Source organism: Lemur catta, chromosome 5, assembly GCF_020740605.2.
Source record: "Lemur catta isolate mLemCat1 chromosome 5, mLemCat1.pri, whole genome shotgun sequence".
NCBI lineage: Eukaryota > Metazoa > Chordata > Mammalia > Primates > Lemuridae > Lemur > Lemur catta.
The window spans coordinates 68346158-68353002 of record NC_059132.1 but is presented as its reverse complement, the minus strand read 5'-3'; the positions used below and the strand labels follow the sequence as shown (position 1 = coordinate 68353002).

At 33.4% G+C, this 6845-nt stretch overlaps 1 non-coding gene across 1 annotated transcript; it reads left to right on the top strand.

Moving 5' to 3' along the window:
- The first annotated feature begins 360 nt into the window (after positions 1-360).
- Positions 361-465, top strand: LOC123639079. The gene has a single exon (XR_006735643.1). It is a non-coding gene; the product is annotated as a small nucleolar RNA U13 (small nucleolar RNA).
- Positions 466-6845: the final 6380 nt, after the last annotated feature.

Genomic DNA, 6845 nt, shown 5'->3' with positions numbered 1-6845 from the left:
GGGGAGCAGCTGCAAGTACAGATTATCAATGACAGAGAGGTTTGACTGCACAATAAATGTAATGCAACTGGAATCATTCCCAAACTATCCACCCACACCCTGGCCCCAGGGAAAAATTGTCTTCCATGAAACTGGTCCCTGGTGCCAAAAAGGTTGGGGACGACTGTGCTAGAGGATGAGTGTAGATCGCTGAAGAGTGAAAAGCTCTTGCGGACATAGTCTTAGGGCCCCGGCACTTTCCTGGGTTTTGTGACCATGAGCCCTACCAGGTTCTCACAGTGAATATGGGAGAAGAATTCCCTCTTGCTTCAGTGCATGGGGAGAAAAAAAAATAAACATTTTGAAATATAACCAGGTGTGATCCTTTTGTAGTTCATAAGCATGATGGTTGGGTTTTCACAAGCATGTGTGAGATGTGCCTCCCTCCAATCTTTGTTATGACGTTGGCACATTACCTGTCTGACATGGAAAAAAATAGATAACCAGGTGAAAGTAGCCATATTTAAATACATCCCAGAATTCTTCAAAACAAAGGCCAGCATTCAAAGAAAACTACTTTATCTGAGCCTCATCTGACTTGGAGGAAAGGCAATTAGACAACTATAGCACCCTCTAGTCTCTCTGTCAGACAAAGGGGGGAAACTAGTAAAAATGCCATAAAATGCTCCTGAAGGTCACAGCCCGAGGACCAAGGCCAATAAAAAATAAACTCAGATTTAGTAACAAGACTATAGCATGTTTCCCCTCTCCAATACATTAACACCATCAAAATAGGGATCTAATATAACAACAGTAGATTACAACACACCACCCCTGAGTCTTCATCGCTGCCATTGGACCTGCAGAAATGTCCCAAGGTTCAACACCCCATCAGGGACCGCCCATGCTTGAACCACTATTACACCTGGACCTGGTTCAAGCAAATGCCCACAGTCTGGGTACCCACAACCACCACCTAAATAGCCCCAGCCAGCTGCCACTGTCACCTCTGTGGGTAGACCATGGGCAAAGCAATCCCCACAATGCCAGCCTCTGTGAGGAGAATTTCACCCAGCCCCAACTCAAACTTTTTACAGTGATCTGGGGAACAACCTACCACTCTGCACAAAGATCATCTAGCATCAGTTTGAACTGTGGCAGTCACAGGTGAATGGGACAAACCAGTACAGCTGCTCTATAGGCTGTTTGTGCACATGCCCCTCACCTGCCTCATCAACAATTCAGAGTAGGAAAGAAGCTCCACCTAGCGACCTCTCCTTCTTCTAATTAAGGTTTGGAAACCAGGAACACCAAAGCAGGAGAAGATCAATGCCCCAGTTCAGGTAAGAAAGCAAATTCATTCCTCCTCCAACTTTTTGCTTTCTTTAGACCCTCAACAGATTGGATGATGCACACCCACATCTGGGAGAGTGATCTACTTTACTCAGTCCACCAATTCAAATATTAACTTCTTCCCAAAACCATTTCTTTATAATTTCTTCTAGAAAATACAACAGTTCCTAGCTCATATGATAAAGACTGCATTACTAGATAAAGACATTACAAGAATAGAAAACTACAGACCAATATCTCTCATGAAAATACATGCAAAAATTATCAACACAATATTAGTTTTTCAAATCCAACAATGTATGTAAAGAACTATTTTCCATGACCAAGTGGAATTGATTCCAAGTATACAAGACTGTTTCATTATTTGAAAATCAAGGCAGGTAATCTATTGAATCAAAGAAGAAGAGTCATATGATCATATAAATAGATGTGAAAAATGCATTTGTCAAATTCCGACAAACTAAGAATGAAGGAAACTTCTTCAACTTGATAAAGAACATCTACAAAAAACCTATGGCTCACATAATTCTTAATGTTTAGAAATAAGATGCTTTCCCCTATGACTGAGAACAAGGCAGAGATGTCCCTTCTCAATACTCTTCCTTAACATTTTTCTGGAAGTCCTAGATAATGCAATAAAACAAGGAGAGGAAATAAAATGCATACTGATTAGATTAGAAGAAATCAAACTGTCATTATTCACAGATGACATAATTGCCTATGTAGAAAATCCTAAAGAATCAGCAAAAAAATTGTGACACTAATAAACAATTATAACAAGGTTGCCACAAACAAAACTCAATTGCTTTCCCATATAAGCAATGAACAATTGAAATTTGAAATTACAAACACAGTACTAGTTACATTAACACAATAATAAAATAAATACTTAGAGGTAAGTTTAACAGAATATACACACGGTCCAATAATAGGAAAATTACAAAAGTCTAACAAAAGATAGCAAAGGTAGAAACAAATTGACGTATATTTGATGCTCATTGATAGAAAGATTCAAAATCACTAAAATAGCAATTTTTCTAACATAATCTCAGAATCAATGCTAGTCAAAATCTCAGGAAGTTATTTTGTGAAAATGAACAAACTGATTCTAAAGTTTATGTAAAAAAGCAAAAGAAGCAATATGGTCAACAAAATTCTGAAGAAAAAAATTAAAGTTGGAGGACTGACACTACTTGACCTCAAAACTACTTATAATGCTATGGAAATCAAGACAGATTGGTATTGACACAAGAATAGACAAATAGATCAATGGAATAGAATGAGAGTTAAGAAATAGGCACACAAAAATATAGTCAACTAATTTTTCACAAAGGAGCGAAACAAGAGTTTCTCAGGCTGCACTGCACTCTGAGTCTCTTCCTACTCGATTGTCCTTTTCCTGTCTCCTTTCACTCACAGGTGTCAAACCTGCAATATGGTCTTAGGCTTTCCCCAGTTACTCCAGTTCCTTCGCTGTTTTATTCTTCTCTGATATTTCTCCAACATATTCTTGTGCTTCTTACCATCTGCTTTTGGAGGACCTGAACTGATACATAGCGCTTGCGATTGTGTTGTGCAAATAGTAGATTATCAAATATTTGTTAAATGATTAAATAAGTTGTTGGTTTGCTAAAATCCCTGGAGAATGTTTTGGTTTTGCAATCATAAAGCAATCAGCCTCAATTTTTCTGCAAATATGAGAGGAGTCCCAATGCTGTGAAAGCAAAGCTGAAAAGTTCATTCTGGTTATCAAGCTATATCAAAGCCATTCTATCCCAAATGTTATATAAAATAACCTGTTTTGCTTAAGCAAGTTTTGGCTGGGTTCCACTTTCAATTAAAAATTCCTAGCATTCAATTTTATTTCATTGAAAAGAAAAAGATAAGTCAGATCAATGAAATTATATGCAAGAAGCAATGGTAGCCAAGGATGTTGAATATCCAGATAGTAAATTTAACGAATATTCAATGTAACTATGTTGTATTGAAAAACAAGGCATCAAAGAGATATCTATACCTGCCTCTTCCAGTGTTTATTGCAAGCACGATTCACAATAGCAAAGATATGGAATTAACCCAAATGTCCATCAATGGATGACTGGATAAGGGAACTCTGGCATATCTACACAATGAAACACTATTTGACCATAAAAAAAGAATGAAATCCTTTCATTTGCAGCATTATCGATGGAACCAGAGGTCATTACGTTAAGTGAAATAAGCCAAGAACAGAAAAACAAATATCGCATGTTCTATTTCATGCATAGAAGCTAAAAAAGTTGATTTCACAGAGGTAGAACATAGAATGATAATTACCAGAGCCTAGAAAAGGCGCATGTGTGGGGTGGATGAAGAGAGATTACTTAATGAGTACAAATGCATAATTAGATAGAAAGAATAAGTTCTAATATTATTAATAGATGCACAGTAGGGGGACCATAGTGAACAATAACAGCTAGAAGAGAGGATTTGAAATGTGCCCAACACAAAGAAATAATAAATGCTTGTGGGGATGGATATTCTAAATACCCTGATTTGATCATTACACATTCTATGCATATATCAAAATATCACACATACCCCATAAAAATATACAGATATTATGTATCAATAACAAATTTTAAAGAGTATGTGTATGGTTTTAGAATTATGATATCAATCTTTTTCACATTATGGCATAAACAAAAAATCATAATACTTCAAGCAAAACTAAGGTAAAATGATAAGACTTCTTTCTCATAGCCACAAATCTGGTACTCCAGCTCCCTAGTACTTGCCTAAGTACGTCCAATGGATGAAGGGATTACCATCTTATTCACACCTGTAATCCATTCATACCATACCCTCATGGAGTGGCACAGATTCAGGAAGTTCTATTTTAGAAAACTGTAACATAGGATTTAGGCACAGAGGGAAAGATAAAACATGCAAATGGTCCTGTCTCATGCATGAGAACAGAAACACTAAATAACACCTTTGTAGGAAAAACGAGACAATCATGTAAGTTAAGATTAATTTGTAGGTAGCTACTAAAGATTATAACTGGAATTCATACTTTCCAATGGACTGAAATAATTTATAATAAGGAAAAAATAAATAACAGTTGATTACTTCAAAGAAGAGGGGTAAGAAAGACAATGGAAAAAATAGAGCAAAGAGAAAATGTAAAATAAGACGGCAGAAATCAGTTGATATAAATAAGTAGTTACATAATTGTCAATAAGTTAACTGTATTGATATTAAAGGACTAAAATTTTCATATGGTCCATATGTACTAGATCATTTTTGAAACGGAATAAAAACAGATTGAAAATGAAGAGAATACAGGAGGCATATTCTGGCTAAATATCAACATGACACAATATAAAAAGACTCAAGAGAGAAAGAAAGATACTACATTATAAGAAAAAATCCACAAAATACATAAAATAATTACTATTTCTGTACCTAATAATAGGCTCAAATTTTTGAAAGATATAAACAACAGAATTATAAGGAAAAATTAAAAATCAGCAATATAATGAGTGTGATATTAACACAATTTTCAAGGGAAATTAAATCCCAAGCAGGCAAGAAATAAGTAAGTATATAGAAGATCAGAGAAACATGATTAGTCTGATATAACAGGTACAAAGAAAACATTTAACCCAACAGAGAAATGTATGCATTTAAAATAGACATGAAACATTTGTAAATATTGGCATCCTATAGTCAAGAAAGAATGGCTCCAAAAATTCTGGAGATTTGCTGATATTTCCTCTGATCTCAATGCAATAAAATTAGAAATCATTAAAATTATATTGTTAAAACATAATCATTCCACATTTAAAAACTGAAAATATATCTATAAATCATCTACAATTTATAACAGCAATTAAGATATATTTGGAACTAAGTCACAATGAAATCATTACATAACAAAATGTATGGGAAGCAGGCAAATTGTTACTTATAAATAATTTATAGCCTTTCATACAAATAGAGAAAGCCAAAAATTTTAAAATAAGGAAAGTAAAAATTCAAATGAACTACCTGTGGTAAGTTGTATGCATAAATTTAATGAATTAAGGAATAAAAATGTTTGCCCTCTAAGGTAGAACAAAACTAAAATGTAATTCTTTGAAAATCATAACAGGAAGAAAAAAAAATCATTGAATAAACTAATCAAAGCCAAAACAAAACATAACAAGCAAACAGATACCATAAAAGATACCATCAAAATTCAATACTGAGTATAAAGACATTAAATCAATCTATGTGTACATTTGGAATTTAAAAGTCATACAAAAATTTTATTAAATAATTCAGGAATCTAAATTTGAAAATATAAATAAAATGGTTACATTTCCAGACAAATATAAATGACTTAGTTTAAAAAAATGGCAAGATTTTAAAATAGACCAAGAAGCTGAAGTTGTAGAAGTAAGCAAAATTCCACAAACGCACACAACCAAATTTCACTAAAATTTCTAAGAACAACTAACTCTTAATCCTTATCTTGCACAATTTTTTGCAGACAATATAAGAAAGGATAGCTACCAGATTCATTTATGCAGTTTACATAGTCTTTATAACAAAATTGGAAGATGTATAAGAAAACAAAATTACATAGACCATTCTTGCCTTATTAAAATAAATGCAATTCATTTTTATAACTGAGCAAATTAAATCCAGCACCTTATCCAAGATAAATCACAATCACTAAGCCTGTAGAATTTTAGAATGGCTTATCAAGATAACTAATAATAAAATTTACCTTATTAACAAATTAAGGGAGAAAAATAGACATGATTTTCTCATATGCAGAAAAAATATTTTCTAGAGTCACAGATTCAGTGAGTATCCAAGCTTGGGTATGTGAGTTTAATTCCAGACTTGCTTTACTGTGTTTCTAATACACCTTGGTAGATAAGAGAAAAGCATGCAAATCCTTCCATTCTTATGTTGTCATGTATTATTTTTGTACTTGTATAAAATATACTAATTAAAATGAATCCCCAAGTTTTCTACACTTTGCTCTTTTAATCATCTAACTTAAGCTTCCTGTCCACTTCCACCTTGTAGGACACAATCTTCTGCCTTATTCTGGTGTCTGTCGTATTCCACCTGCCAGGCCTCTGAGCCTACACACAGACCCAGTATGTGATATTCACACTCTAAAACTATTTCAGGATTACATCTAGAAAGTGATATGACATCAAACTTAAACATATTTTATAGTTTTGTTAATTTATACAAATAATTCCACAAAAATGGATTAAAACTAACTAGAAATTAAACATAGTAAAAATTATCCATGATATAAATATAATCAAATCCTTCATACTTCAAAGCAAATTGAGTAACTGTATAGTTACTATGTAGGTTTTGATATGAATTAAAGTTTATGTACAGATACTTCTGAGTTCTTTAGAAAGTGTTTAGTGTAGACTCTGTTGGACATTTATACTTTAGAATTAATAATCACCTATTTCAGTATAAAATTACAAACAACCTGTTTTTTGGAAACAAAC